The 15,539-nt window shown below is 44.6% G+C and overlaps 1 long non-coding RNA gene across 1 annotated transcript in view; it reads right to left on the bottom strand.

Annotated features, from left to right (window-relative positions):
- Positions 1-15,539, bottom strand: part of LOC109498705 — an 85,618-nt gene that overhangs the window by 11,286 nt on the left and 58,793 nt on the right. Inside the window, exons 12-13 of the long non-coding RNA XR_006596242.1 lie at positions 8,598-10,268; positions 5,871-5,973 (exon numbers count right to left, since the gene is read on the bottom strand). This is a non-coding gene — a long non-coding RNA (uncharacterized LOC109498705). The remainder of the gene's footprint in view (positions 1-5,870; positions 5,974-8,597; positions 10,269-15,539) is intronic.

The following is a 15,539-nucleotide window of genomic DNA, read 5'->3' as shown; positions in this document are numbered from 1 at the left end:
TTAATTAATGCTCAGTACAATTAAACTATTGAGTAAAGTTGCTCCCTGTTTGGCAGAGGGACTTGATTATGGTAATTCTTTGCTGTCAATCTATGAGGATGTATTTTTAGATCTACATGCAGATGTGAAAGAGAAAAATGGGTCAGCAACTGACGATGGTCTTTATGACTCATAACCAGTCAATAAATATCTTGTTTTTGGTTTTACTAATCATAGCAGTTTTAAGAATTCAAAGGCTACTCTTTATCTTCTCGACTTTCTTCAAATAATGCTCATTTTTATGTTTATCCTTAGGAAACTATAAATCAAAATTGGGGCATCATTTCCATTGAGTAGTTTGAGCCTATTGAATGTGTTTTGTCATAAGATAGAGGAACGTAGGTTCCATGAGGGCAAAGACCATCTTATTCAGCACTGTATTCTCAGTGATTATTGGGGGGAAAATGCCTCAAGTATTTTTAACTAACTTTATGTCAGAGGACTTAGGCATAAATATTTTAATAAGTATTATCGGCTTATTGAGACACATAAGGCTTTTGCTTCATAGTTTCATTCTGTTTGGAGAACGCCCTTAAAAAGTAAAAAGAAAATATTGGGCATAATTTCTCTGCTATCCTGCCAATCCTTTAAGAACTCCTAAATGTTCTTAACATTTAACATTGAATCTTTGGAAGGGAATACTTCTCCTGATGCCCTTTTTCCCAGGTGCAGGGACTCAAGGGATCTCTCTCTCCAAAGCTTTACTGACTTCCCCTCTTTACCATCCCTGCACTGAGTGACTAACCCGATTGTCAAGTGTCGGGAGAAGAATCCGGACATGCTCGTCTCCATTCGATGTTCTTCTACCTCTTAGGAACCAGCCTTCTACCAGAAGGAGGCAGTCTCTGCTATTCCCCCAGGAGCAAGCTCTTCCCTGCCTCGGGAGCAGTCTGCTTCGGTCCAGAACTGCCACCAACTAGGTGGATACATTTTCCGAGTTCTGATAGTAGAGACAAGACTCAAATGGATAGTATTCCGCAACCTAAGCTTTACTGGTAATAAAGGTGATATTTTGACCTCGTCTTTGCTATCATTTGTCGTCTTCCTGTGGGAGGGACAAAGGTGTTAATTATCGAACCCCCTCAGGACTTTACCATTGGTTACATTAGCCAGAATCACGGAGAAGTAAGTGAAAAGGAATAAAACCTAACATGGAGTCATCAGAGTGTGGGCTTGGGGTTTGGACTTGAACATGTTTTCATTTCTTTTAAAATCTAAAGAAAATAGAGACAATCCACCTTGTCTTTATACCAATGCAGTCGTAAAATCTAATTTTTGGTATTTTAAAATATTTGTTTCTTATTTCATAGAAGGGGGTCCCAGAAGGCAAAGCGCCCAGGGCACACAAAAGGCATAATCCAGCCCAGCCTGACGGACCAGAGAAGATTTTATTAAGCTGGGCAGACGTCTCCACTGGTGCCGTCAGCTTTTCCTGCCCTGACCGAAGTCAAGCTGGCTGTGGAGAGGTTACCCCGATTGGCACATGCAGCGTATGGCCTCTCTATTCTGTCCAGGGATCGGTGCCTGCCCCTAGTAGGGGCAGACTTGCGAGCGTGCCAGGCTCTAAGCGAACAGCCCTCGCACAGCGTCTTTCTGAAGCAACGGCACGGGGCCATCGGCAAAGGTGCCATCTCAGGGTAGAGGTTGCTCCAGCTCGCCCTGGAGGTACATTTGCAGGTACATTTGTGGAGCGTGGGGCCTCGGGGGTTGCTAAAGGGCCAAGAGCTGGAATGAGGGTTCATTATAGAGAAATACATCTCACTGTGTACCGCCCTTTGATTTTATTATTTTTTCTCTTTTTAATGCTCATTTATTGTGAGAGAGAGAGAGAGAGAGAGAGAACTTGAAGCATGTGCACAACTGGGGAAAGGGCAGAGACAGAGAGAGAAAGACTCTCAAGCGGGCTCCGCACTATCAGTACTGAACCCCACGTGGGGCTGTATCTCACCAACCATGAGATCATGACCTGAGCCAAAATCAAGAGTCAGACACTTAATCGACTGAGCCACCCAGGTGCCCCTGCGTATAGACCTCTTAGATCTTAGAAGGCAGAATATATCTACTGCATTTTGAATGCAGGGTAGCTGACTGCTTTGCTCCCACAAAACACTAGTAAGCTTCTAGAATTAAAATTGGGATGCCCCCAATTCTTTTTTTTCTTTTTCAGGTTTTTATTTAAATTCCATTAGTTAACATACAATGTAATATTAGTTTCAGGTGAATTTAGTGATTCAACACTTCCATACATCACCTGGTGCTCATCACAAGTGCCTCCTTAGTCCCCATCACCTATTTCACCCATCCCCCTTCCCCCCTCCCCTCCCCTCTGGTAACCGTCAGTTTGTTCTTTCTAGGTAAGAGTTTGTGTCTCAGTTTCCTTTCTGTTCCCCCCATGTTCGTTTATTTTATTTCTTAAATTCCACATATGAGTGAAATCATATGGTATTTGTCTTTCTCTGACGGACTTATTTTGCTTTGCATCATGGTCTCTAGCTCCGTCTATGTGGAGTGACAAAATTTCATTCTTTTTGATGGCTAAGTACTATTCCTTTGTGTGTGTGTGTGTGTGTGTGTGTGTGTGTGTGTGTGTACATACATACAGACAGACAGACATACCTCCTTTATCCATTCATCAGTCAGTGGACACTTGGCTTGTTTCCATAATTTGGCAATTGTTGATAATGCTGCCATAAATATCGGGGTGCATGTAATCCCTTCAAATTAGTATTTTTGTACATTTGGGTAAATACCTAGTAGTGCCATTGCTGGATTCTTGGCTAGTCCATTTTTAACTTTTTGAGGACCCTCCACCCTGTTTTCTAGAGTGGCTGCCCCAGTCTGTATTCTCACCAACAGTGTAAGAGGGCTCCCCTTTCTCCAGGGATGCCCCAAATTCTCCACTTCAGTGCAAGCTGGACTGTGAAACAGTAACCTTGAATTCGTGTGGCTTGTCTACAGGATCAAGTACAAAAATATTCAAAGAATCAATGGATAAACTTCAAAATAATGTGGTAGAAATCAAAGTGGGGGAAAGAGAGTATCTGGAGAAATTTATATACACCTCCCTAAGCCTCTCAGGGAACAGGCATTAAAAATCCCAAAAGCAGCTTTCGGTTTGGGGATTTATTGATTTTCCAGTCGGAACAAAATGTAGACAACTTGATTACTACTTTCTTTGAGATACAAGGTTCTTAAACTGTGGCGATCCTGCAAGAAAAGACAGTGACGGCAGCCTTTGAGGCGAAAGACTGAAAATACCTGCTTACGACGGAGCTTGGAGGCCCTATTAGCACAGAGAGCTCACACACAGCACGTTAAGGGCCAGAAATGTGACGCTGTGAAGGGAAACGCACATTACAGTGTCCTACGAGATGGGAAGAAAAGCACCCCAAATGAGACGCGATCACTGGAGCTGTCTCCACTGCAAATTTCAAATCTTACAGAGAAACTTCAGTGTCACAGGTACCCCTCTCTGAGAGAGGAGATAGTATGCATGGGTGGGCTTTTCCCTGCAGATACAGTAAGTTCCTGGGTTCATGGCACCCAAATTGAGCTGCTACTGAGAAACCTCTTTAAGTTCACAGCTGTGGGTGCCGTACAATTGGCATTTTTTGATAGTCAATCTGGTGAAGATAAAACCCAGATTTTTTTTTTCATCTACTCTCCTACGCTCAAATATGATTGAGTTTCTGCCATGGCTTTTTGGCAATACTGATACTGGATTCTAGAAACGTAATTTTTCCCGGGATAATTGCCAGGAGCAGGGAATTGGTTTGTGTTCTGCATTTGCTGGGCATGGGGCTAGAACTGTTGATAATCTTATCCACGCCCTATCTCTTTGAACTTGTTGATCCGTGAGGAATATCAGAGACTTGGCATTGAGCTAATGGGACTTTTGATGCCCTGAAAGTATTCCAAGGGAGGACCCGGGTCAGGGCTGTCGCAGGAGTTCCAGCTGTACCCCGTTCCCGACAACTCCTCCAACTGGGCTGAGCAGAATGAGAAATTAGTAAAATCATGTTGGGATCTTAATTTATCTTGAGATCTTTCTTTCTCTTCTTTCTTTCCCTTTCTTTCTGTCCTTCTCTTTCTTTCCTTCCTTCCTTCCTTCCTTCCTTCCTTCCTTCCTTCCTTCCTTCTCTTTCTTTCCTTCCTTCCTTCCTTCCTTCCTTCCTTCCTTCCTTCCTTCCTTCCTTCCTTCTTTCCTTCCTTCCTTCCTTCCTTCCTTCCTTCCTTCCTTCCTTCCTTCCTTTTTTACTTTGAACTGGAAAGTCACAAGAGCTAATGATTTTAATTTTGGACTCCAACTCCTTTACATGGACATGCTAACGGGTCCAGTCCCTTTTTAAAACCTGTAAAGTCCAACAACGTATTGAAAACCGCGCCGAACAAATGTGCATCTTAACAAATTATTATGAAGTGGTAACCCAGATTCAAGAAACAGGACATTGCCCTTCCCATGTACATTTTTTTGTCAAGCCCCCTGCCCCAAAGCTAACTACTAACCTGGTAAACGCTGCCTGGCCACTCTTCATTACACGCTCACGACCTAAGTGTGTATCCCTAAAAACAATGGTCAATTTTGCCTGTTTGTGAACTTCCCATAAACGAAATTATACAGCGCGTTTTTGGGGGTAGAGGGAATCACTACCTCGACGTGATGTTCGTGGGAGTAATACAGGCACAGACTGCAGTTTATTTTCATAATGTACTAAAGGCCCGGTTCACTGATGATCTGACTGAGCGGAAACCAGATGGTGTCCATCGGGTGGCTGTAGCTGTTCCGCCTCAGTGTGCACGTCGCAGACGCCAAAATGGATGTGGTCTCTCCACTCAGTGGGTCAATTCAATCCCACTCTTGTTCCGGCCAACCCTCCCCTAGATGAGCCTCATTAGCTCCTTTATGGATTCTTGGGCCATGGCCAATGGCCTAGCCATGTGTTCTGCCACTTACAGGCCGGCGTCCTGGCAAATTTGACACTCCTCTTTGAGGCCGCAGATGATGGAAGCAAATCATGCTGGTAAATGAACCATCTGGGTCACGGATGTAGATGCCCGTCGTACGGGCTCATTCCGGTGAGCCCCACTCAGGCTGCCCGTCTCCAAACACTGCTGCCCGGATCCGTCATCGCCCCCACCGCGGCAACACGTGGACCATAACACAGTGGGTGAAAGTGAAATACTCTTGTCTTTCTGCAGAGGCTGACCCTCCATCGGACTTGTGACTCCTGTCCGAAGTTCACTCATTTGTCCCCCAGGTGGGGAGGCTGCATGGCCTGGGGCGTGCCCCACCCCCTCCCGCCAGACTGACCACATTCGGGCTTTGACCCCCTCCTGGAGCCATCAGGGGGGCTCCACCACTGGTCACATTTTTTTTTTTCTGTTGATGTTATTTTCTGTTTGTCTGGTCCGATCGGCTAACCACTGTGGCTCTTGAAGCTCCTCTGAGCCACGTGTTGGGCTTTCTGGGCCATTTTCAGTCAGTCTCTCAATGGTGTGCTTTTTATCACAAAAGCTACGCCACAATAGATGCGCAGTCGAAGTACTGGATGAAGCTTCCATGCCCCCCCCCACCATCTACCCACATCTGATCCTGTTGGAACAGCTTCCTCAGAAATAAACTAATAAAGGGGCACCTGGGTGGCTTTGGTCTTAATATCGGCTCAGGTGGTGAGTTCGAGCCCCGTGTCGGGCTCCATGGGGACAGCACAGAGCTGTCCCTCTCTGCCACTCCCCCGCTCCTTCTCTCTCTCTCTCTCCCTCTGTCTCTCAAAAGAAATAAATAAACATCTAAAAAAGAAATAAATAAACTAAAAAAATTCTGACTTTACCTGTCACACTTCTTCCTGATCCACACACCCGGGTGAGGCAGACTGGTCACACGGCATGTGGCTGTCTCCAGAAAAGGGCCATCCTCTCCCAGCTGCTTCCTGGCTAATAACCAGAATGAAAGGAGTTGGTGGTTACCCAGACACATTTCCCCCGATCATTCCTAGGCATAACGCACCTTCCCCTCCACTAGCGATCAGCCTGGTGAGTACTCTGAGAGAAGACAGGATTCAGTAGGCAGAGAGGGAAAGATTAGGGCTTGAGGTCCCTGGGTGGGGAAAAACACCTATTTTGAAACAATGCTGGGAGTGTCCGACCACAGCAGGTCCCCTCCGGCATAAGGTTCCTCTTAAGACTGTAACAGACCCCACCTACTCCCCCCTCAGGTTCCCCTCTGGAATTTGACAAAAGACCTAAGTACGGCCATAGACCACCCCTCATACAATGGCAAGGAGCCGATCAGAATGGGCAACCCAGCACCCAGAGCTATCAAGCCAATAAGGGTAGGACGTGAGCCGGAACAAGGGGGAAGGGAAGTGGGAGGCCCGACCAGAACCTTACAGAACAAGGACCCTTGCCTGTAGCCCTCGGGCATTCACCGCATTCACTTTCGAATGCCCCCTCTCTGTAAAGAGCGTTCCCACTAGTCTTCCTTTCTGATCTTACACTCTAATATAAACTGCTGCCTGCTGCTCATTTTGTGCCCACCTCTTCATCCTTTGCAGCAGCGAGACAATGAATCCTGGCTCTGGCGGTAAAAAATCCTGCCACAGTACTTCCTTCTGGTGGCAGCCCACCCAGAGCGGGCCCGTGGATATTCGCACTGAATTCCAGTTGAGCCACCCGGGTGCATTTCATTTTGCGGAGTGACAGGACCCTAGATCACGAGGACGGGGATGACTGGTTGTGGACAGTGCTCGCCACGTCCCCACTACAAGGCCCACACAGGCTGCACTTTGAGATGGAACAGGTTACTCTGTGCTTTACAAAAACTCCCTCATCCCTATTCCATCTGATGCTTCTGGACAGAAGCTCTGAGGGTAAGCAGAGGATAATTGAAAAAAAAAAGGTGTGAAGTTTCAGCTATTAGAATGGAGTCAGACCATCGTAAGGCAGGGGAGGAGGAACACCTTACACCCTGGGAAGTGCAGGAAGAGAAGGACTTTGGTAATCTTTGCCCCAGAGCCTTCCTCACAAATAAAAATGGCCTGTTTCAACTTTCCCAAACTGTTGAAGGCACTTTCAGCTTCATGGATGGCTGGTCTGGTGCCTCCAGCCGCGTGTTTCTAAGCACGGTGTGATCACCATCCCCTTAACCGTAAGTCTGCTGGAAACAGTAGGGGGGATGGCTTTGACTCCTGTACCTCCCTGTCAATACCTCTGATGTCTTTTGTATTCCCACGCCCCGTGGCCATCACTCAGTTTTCCATGGGGTGGGTGATTGCTAGCGGTTGTGGTGGTTGTGGTACGGACAAACCGGACAGGTTTCATTGATCATTCTCAGACAGTCTCCTCAAAAGGAAGGACCAGACTCAATTATCAAACTAAACTGGGAACCCTAAGACTTAGCAGCCATTGGGAGGCCATGTTCAAGGCGCTGGCTACCTGAGTTCCCCTCCCCTCAAGTAATGTAGGGATCACTCGAGGGCTGCCCAACAATTAGAAACAATGATTTCTTTCCAAGGGCACCATGGGAATCCTCGGGATGGTACAATTAGTGTAGAAGCCACGCATTCACCTGGCTCCCTCCTCAAGTCAGAATGGGTCACACTTAAGGAATGAATTAGAAAACACCACCACTGGATCACATAGCCCTCAAATTGTAAGCAGAATGGGTTAGGGGTCCCCGGAGAAAGCAAGATGAGATGTACCTTTCTTCATTTAGGAAAAGTCATTTCAGGCCCTGGCCATCTTGTGATCTAAGTCTGACTGGCACTACATGCCCACGCCATGTTTCTCACACAACTTCCTGGGACTTGCATGGAAATTGTGGAGGAATAGATTTCAGTAGTTAATGATTTTAAGGGAACGAAAGAATATAAGAACAAACAGCCACTATCAGGCCAGGAGATAACCTAATCATACCAGGGGCAATAAATCAGTGGTCAAACTCCGACTGCTGTTTTAAAAGCAAAGATTGACCTTACGCACAGTCTTGAGTTTTCTTTGAGGGATTTAAATCCCTTTGAGCACTGAAACACCAGACCAGTTGGAGCCAGAGAACTGCTATTGACCCTCGCTGACCCTCACGACTCCCATCAGCTAAGACCTGGACTCTGTCACCATAAGTGATTTTTGCCCCAATTCCATGCTGAAGTCCCCATTATGTAAGCCCCTTCATGAATATGCATGCACTGTTAGCTTAAAATTTCCCCACTTTCATTGTTTAAGGAAACACTGCTTTGGGAAATATTCCCAGTGTTCTCCTTTACTTATTACAAGTAAAACCCTTCTTTTTCCAACTCTTGGCTTGGTTGTGTCTTTTGCTTTGACAGCCACCAAGAGGCAAACCCAGTTTCGGGTAACAAGATGACTGCAGAGATCTCTCCAAATGGAGATTACCTGGAGATGCTCCCACAAAAATGAGAGACTCCTTATTTATGCATAGTCTGAAGGTAATTTTCCCTACAACTGCTTTGAAAAAAGATGGTTCAAAATTTGTCTCTAACTTTGGCTAAAGCGATCAACAAAACTACCTCTGCACAAGAAGGCAGGCATTCGTGGCTTACGGGAATTTTTCAGCTGCTTGGGTCCGGGACTCCAGAGGGAATGGTTGACATCGGTACTGCAAGATTTTCCGCATCCCGCTGCTTGGGGTCTTGTAAATAGCAGCCTTATTCACCTGTTGTGTGAGAGAAATTGGATGGATTTGGTCCCAGCCTTTGCCAAGGTTTCCGTTGAGTCTTCAGGTCAGTCATAGTGGCCGAAAGAGTGACTCTTGGGAGAACCAGCCAGAAGCCAAGATGGTATAGAAATGAAGGGTGAAGATGTTGGCATACAATTTTCCATGGGTCTCTTGAGTCTGTGCTCTTCTTCCAAGCAGAGGTACTTGCTGCTTTTTCTCTAGACTCTCCTTTAAAGGACGTTTGCATAGCAAATAGCCTTGGGAAATAGAGATCAATGTCTTTTTTTGGAGCAGAGGGCAAGTTTGTGCATAGCATGATATAATGATAATAGTCTCTCTTCAGGGCGAAGTTTAGTCCGGCTTACCGCCCATCACAAAAGATTGGGACTGCTAAAGCCTGGAGTTCCTCAGCTGTGACACAAATCCACTACACGTGCAGCACATACCTGGGCCCCTCTGTGTTGTCCCTGAGGGCCTTGGAGGCAAGAGGAATTGATGCAAATACTCTATTCTTGTCCCCTGACCTGAAATACAATCTTTGACCCAGGAGGCTCATGTGGTGATGTCAGCAGCCAAGAAACTACGGCGGGCTTACTTATTACATGGCAAGTCGAATAATATCTCAGATCCTTCATAGTTCTGGATGAGGAGGATTTTTTGTTTTTTTCAATTAGCCTGCTTGGGAGCCATCGGGCTTCTGGAATTTGTGGATGGATATCTTTTATTAGTTTTGGGATACTCTCAGCTGTTATCGTTCCAAATTTCGCTTCTGAACATTCTCTCTTTCCTAACACCTTGATTAAATATATGTTAGATTTTCTAATTCCATTCCTCTTGTGTTTTCTTTTGCCCCTTTCATCCTGGATGGTTTGTACTGACTTGTCTTCAGATGTGCTAACTTTCTCTTGGTTGTATCTAATCTGTTGGAACACCACCTATTGAGTTCTTAATTTCAGGTACTGTGTTTTTTTTAGTTCCAAGACATCTATTTTTTTCTATTTTCTTTTTAAATCTGTGATGTCCTTTTTAAAGATCCCAGTTTCTTGCTGAGATGTTGAAGTTTGACTTCTATCTCTATCAGCTTAATATAATACCTGACACATACTACGTTTCTGGAAATTTCACTCTTCGAATACCTATGGGTCTGTTGTTTGTGCTGGTTTCCATTCATATTCATACATCTTTTCGTGCTCCCCTATTTTTGAGTGAGTGCTAGATACGTATGAAGGAAAATCTTATCTTGGCTTCACGGACCTCGGCGTTAGGCATGTTCACGTTTGTTTATCTTTGCGAAATACCTACAGAGCCCCCTACTGCCTTTGGAGACATTACCGTCTAAGGCCAGGTGGGGGAGCTCGCCAAAGCACACTACGTGGAAAGGTCACCAGGCCAAGCTGAGGCAATTTCCAAGGAAAACGAAGCCAAAATGTCAGGAAAAGCTGAGGCCTGAGAACGGTCAAGACAAGGAGGGAATAGAAAACGCTGAATTAATGCTGAGGTTGGTGGTCCAATGAAGGCTTCTCTTGACTTTTTGATGATTTCACATTCTGGGCATCTGACAAAGAAAAGAACAAAACAAGTTGCATAATTTCGAGAAAATCTATTGTTAAAAACTGGATAGCTAATCGGTTCCAAGTCCAGACTGAGTCAGCTAATGTTTCACGCGTGACAGCAAGGACCTCATCTGCCCTGTTCAGCACTGTGTTCCAGTGCCCAACAGAGGCCGGTGCCCAGTGCACGCCCAGGAGGCGGGGGTTGAACAAAAGAGGCTTTTCTTGCCTTGCAAAACCCAGGAGGCGGCTGTGGATACTTAGCAGTGGGAAATTGGAATCCAGTTCTTGCCGGAGGGCGAGCTTGTTTATTATCTTAGAAAAGGCAGTGAAATCAGAGGCTCACTAGGTAAGACGTCGCCTTTCAAAGGAAATCAAAATCCTCATACACCTTGACCGGTCTGGGACGGATCTAGTGTCCTGTGTTACAGGTAAGAGGACAGGCTCGGGGGTCAAGGAACTTGCCCGGACGTGACGGCTTGCGACTAGAACCGCCGGGCCTTCCCAGACCTCGCCCTGGCATTTTGCACCCACCGCCTGGCCTGGTTTATCCCCGGACGTACATAACATCAGCTGTTAGACACTCATCACATGACATGGCTTTCAGTTGGCCAGACAGCTTCCACTGTTTTCAAACCCCCACTTGGTCAACTTTAGTTAGTTCGTGGGGCCAGTCCAGGGTCCTAGTAACATATAACAAAATACGTTTTGCCTTTACTATTCTTACTATCATTGCCATCACATCACATTTTCAGGTAAGAGTTTACATTTCCGGTACCTTCGTTTCTTCACGCAGGAACCATGGCTTCCAATAGGAGATCAGCTTTATTTCTAAGATTCAAAGTACCTGCTCTCTTCCCTGTGTATCCAAAACTTTTTTTTTCCTCCAACTTCCTCAGTGTAATATTAATTGTCTTGAGACGTGTTATTTTGTAACTTGAAGGTCTACGTTACGCCTTGAAAACTCAAACCAAAAAATAAAATCCCACAGAAAGCCAGAAATGTCATCAGTATATCAAAACTTCATCACGAGCCTGGGAAAATATATAAATTATTACAAAATATTTGTGATGAACATATTTCTTCGGAAGTTATAGCTATCCTTCATACCTTGAAACAAAAATGTATCCTTTATTTTGTATCTAACATTGGTTATGAATACCGGTTGTAGAAAAGGGCACACTGTCTAACACTGGGGGGAATCTGTTAGATTCATTTTTTATAAGGAGACGTCTGTTGTTGATAGACAGGATAGTACTACTGGAAGCTGGACATTCAGTTTAAAAAGCACACAGCAAAATTTTAGTGCCTATTAAGAGCGGCCACTTCGTCTCCACTCATCATCTCGTGGTTCGCGAGTTCAAGCCCCACATTGGGCTCATTGCTGTCAACGCAGAGCCCGCTTTCGATCTTCTGTCTCCCTCTCTCTCTGCCCCTCCCCGCTCATGCTCCTTCCCCCCCCCCACTTTCTCTCTCAAAAACAAAGAGGTAAATAAATGAATAAAAGAAATCATAATAATGTAGTTAATATTTGCTGAGCTCTTATCATGCAGCATTTAAACCACACATCAAATGAGAGAGATGCTTTTATAATGGGGCTCATAACCGCAGGCAAAAAACAGATTTGAAAAGAGAGCACATAAGGCAGTACCTATGCGGTCAAAGAAACTGGAATCTTAGGATCCTAAGGGTGTCATCCACAGACTCCAATTTTATTAGCCAAATTGGCCACAGCTCAGAGAAATCGATACACTTGACCTCTTTGAAGAAATGATACTTATTAATTCCCAAAAGCGTGTATATAGAGAAATGCTTGAGGCAACACTGGTACCTCATCGTACTTCTAATGTATCCCATGCTTTGGCTCTTCAAAACGAGGCCACGGGGCCACGGTGAAAGGCTTCTTTTTAAGTGGTCTTGAAATAGATGGTTTGTCCACACGAGATGGGTAGAACAAAATCTTAGTACCAAAGATGTGGGTGAGGCCCATGAGCTCTAACTCGGCGAAATACGCAAGTATTTAGCCAAAGACTATTTATAACCCAAACATGGCACAAATGTGTGCTGTTAATCACAAGATGGGATAGATGGGGGGGGGGGGGGGGACAGTGAGCCGATGGGACGACATGAACGTTTCAGCTCTAACCTGTGAACAGTGACACAAGAAGAACCGTAGCAAAAACAAAACAAAACAAAACAAAACAAAACAAAACAAAACAAAACACTGTTGGAATCCCAACACTTCACTTCAAGAGGTGTAATCTCGTGCCAATTACTTAGGCTCTTCAAGTTTCTGTGTCTTCATTTGTTGCACAAAAGGAATAATGATACTGACGCCTCATCATTCTTTGTGATGCCTCCAGAACATAGAAGTGTATCAGGACTTTTTCAGTAAAAGCGAGGGAAACCTCAATTCAAATTGGTTTAATTAACAACCACCAATTTATTTCATATTACCGTCATATTCAGCGGCTTCCGGTGCAGCTGGATCCAGGTACATATTCAAATGAAGGTGCCAGGATACCACCTCTCCAAATCTGGAGAATGCTTTCCTTTGAACTGGTTTATTTCCTAGACAGGCCACTTCCTTCCCAACAAGGTGCTATCCCCTAACATCTTTAGGTTTAGATCTTGCTCTCTTGACTTACCCTGCAGAGTTTGGCTATCTCTCCCCAAACCCCTGCAGAAGTCCCAGAAACACCCTTCACTGGCTTAGTTCAGTCAAGTGTTCTTTTCTGGAACCAGGATATTAAGTGCATGGACGGATCCTCTAAAGAATGCTGGGTTTACAAAAAACAACAAACGAACAAAACACAACAAAGAAAACTTCATTGGACTACATGAAATATCTAGAACTGTACACATGAAATATCTAGAACCGTATAAGGGTACGGTACTTTAACAATAGACTACTTTTTAAGCCCTCACTATGTAGAGCTACCAGCTTCCCGCCAAGTTTTGCAGGGCCACGGACACACATGCACGACTAGAATCTGTTTGACCTAAGGCAGCCTCTAATCCGAGGTGACCACAATATGTGACCTTTACCATGACTCAATTTTTAGGATAGAGACTGTTCCAATTTTCCCCAACAAACCTGGGTAAAATCTAAGTCAATGATAACTTGATGAATGATATTTGGGGTTTTTTTTGTGTGTGTGTGTGTGGATTATCTTAATGCTAACAGAAATTACTCTTTTGTTCCATTACCCTGGAAGTATGGGTCAGGGCCAAAACCAAGAATTTATTCCTAAGTAGTACAATCAGACAGAATATAATAGGTCTCAACGAAACTGTTCCCAACTAAAAGCATAAATAATAATTAGTACACTAATTATAATCTCTATGACAGTTTATCCTTCATCGATATTTCTTTGCAAAGTGTCTATTTCCCTGAGTACAGCTTTTGGGTAACTGAAGATCAGCTAGCAGAACCTACTGAAGCGAGATAAAGCTAAAAGCAGGTATGAGTTCTCCTTAAAGATTTCAACTTGGAGCGCCTGGATGACTCAGACGGTCGAGCATCTGCCTCTCGGTTTCCCCTCAGGTCATGATCCCAAGGGTCGTGGGATCGAGCCCCACGTTGGGTTCTGTGCTGAGCTTGGAGGCTGCTTAAAATTCTCCCTCTCCCTCTCTCTCTCTGTGTCCCTCTGCCCCTCCCTCTCTATGCCTCTCTCTCTCCCCCTCTGCTCCTCTCTCTCTCCCTCTCTCTCTCTCAAAAACAAAAAAAGATTTCAACTTAAAGTGTAAACATTTCTGGTTTTATTTCAAATTCCCATGTATTCTAAACATGTAAAACTCCAGTGTATTCTAAACATCGAAGAGATTCATTTGTCCTTACTTTTTCTCATGAGATTTCACAAAAATGAAAAAACGAAGGTTATATTTTCAATGGTATTTTAAGCACACCAGGGAGCTTTTATCTCGCCATTATCAATTTGCATACTTTGATCCTTTTGTTTTATCAGCCACCATTGACTGTCACATCTATGGACAAAAGACTTTTCTCAGTTTGCATGTAACGTGTACAGATGCTCGTCAGAAACCCTCTCCTGGGGCTGGGAAGGTGCCTTGCTGTTGCACTGACTATTAGCAAGCTCGCTGTTTGAATTTATCCCTGTAGTTCTGTTTTTTGGAATATTAAGAATAAAAAATGTCAATCAGAGCCTTCAGATTTCTACCAGAAAATAAGGGATCCGATTTTTTTTTTACATTAATGATCACTTCAACGGGATGACTGTATCTCTTCTACGTAAAAATATTTATGCTGAAGTTTATCAACTGGAAAGCACTAGGAAGAGGCTTTTTGTGTGTGCGTCCCAATGACATTTTCAATCTAATAACTTGGATCATACTGCAGCTAAGTCAAAAGAGGTTAGTTCCAGAATCTCTGGAAATGAGATTGTTCTATGAGAATTTAAAGGGTAATGTGGTCACATTTGAAAGTCATTATCATATTCAGCATCCAAATGACATGAAATTGAGTCTCTGAAACACACCAAAAAAATATCAATTCACGTAGTTCCCTGAGATGCTAAGGGTTGGAGCAGGAGATATGACAGGAGAGAGGGAGGGGTGTCCCAGGGGCGGGCCACAGAGAGGACTCTCCTTAGACACTTACATGGGGGAGGGGCAGAGAGCCAGGGCCTTAGAAGGGTGACAAGAGGGGGAAGCCAAGGAGCCTGCTTTGCTTTGGAAGTTGCTTTAAGGATTACTCCTTAACATGAGGTCCCCATTCCCAGCCCATTACCCTTGTTGAAACACTGAGTTCAAAGTCTCCAGTGAACTTCTTGGCCAGACCTAAGATCCTTTTTTAAGCCTCATTCTTTTCGTTCTTAGTCATTTGACCCTGTTTTGAACACTCAGTATTTCTTTTTTCAAGTTTATTTACTTAGAGAAAGAGAGAGAGAGCACAGGGGAGGGGCCGAGAGTGACGGAGACAGAGAATCCCAAGCAGGCTCTGCGCTCACAGCGGGGCTCAAACCCAGGAACTGTGAGATCATGACCTGAGCTTAAATCACGAGTTGGACACTTAACCGACTGAGCCACGCAGGGGCCCCGAACACTCGATGTTTCTGATGTACTCACTCTGCACTACCCTATTCCTTGGCCTCTCTCTCTGCTACTTCTCTGTTATTTTTATTGGTTCCTGTAACCAATTCTTCACCTTGAATAATCCCCCCAATATTAGCCCAGTCATGACACATTCGCCCTTTCCTTTATTCACGTTTGTTGAGCTCACACAAGATTCTGTCTCATATAATCATCAGAACATG

The sequence above is a fragment of the Felis catus genome, chromosome B1, assembly GCF_018350175.1.
Source record: "Felis catus isolate Fca126 chromosome B1, F.catus_Fca126_mat1.0, whole genome shotgun sequence".
Lineage (NCBI taxonomy): Eukaryota > Metazoa > Chordata > Mammalia > Carnivora > Felidae > Felis > Felis catus.
This window is presented reverse-complemented; position numbering and strand designations above follow the sequence as displayed.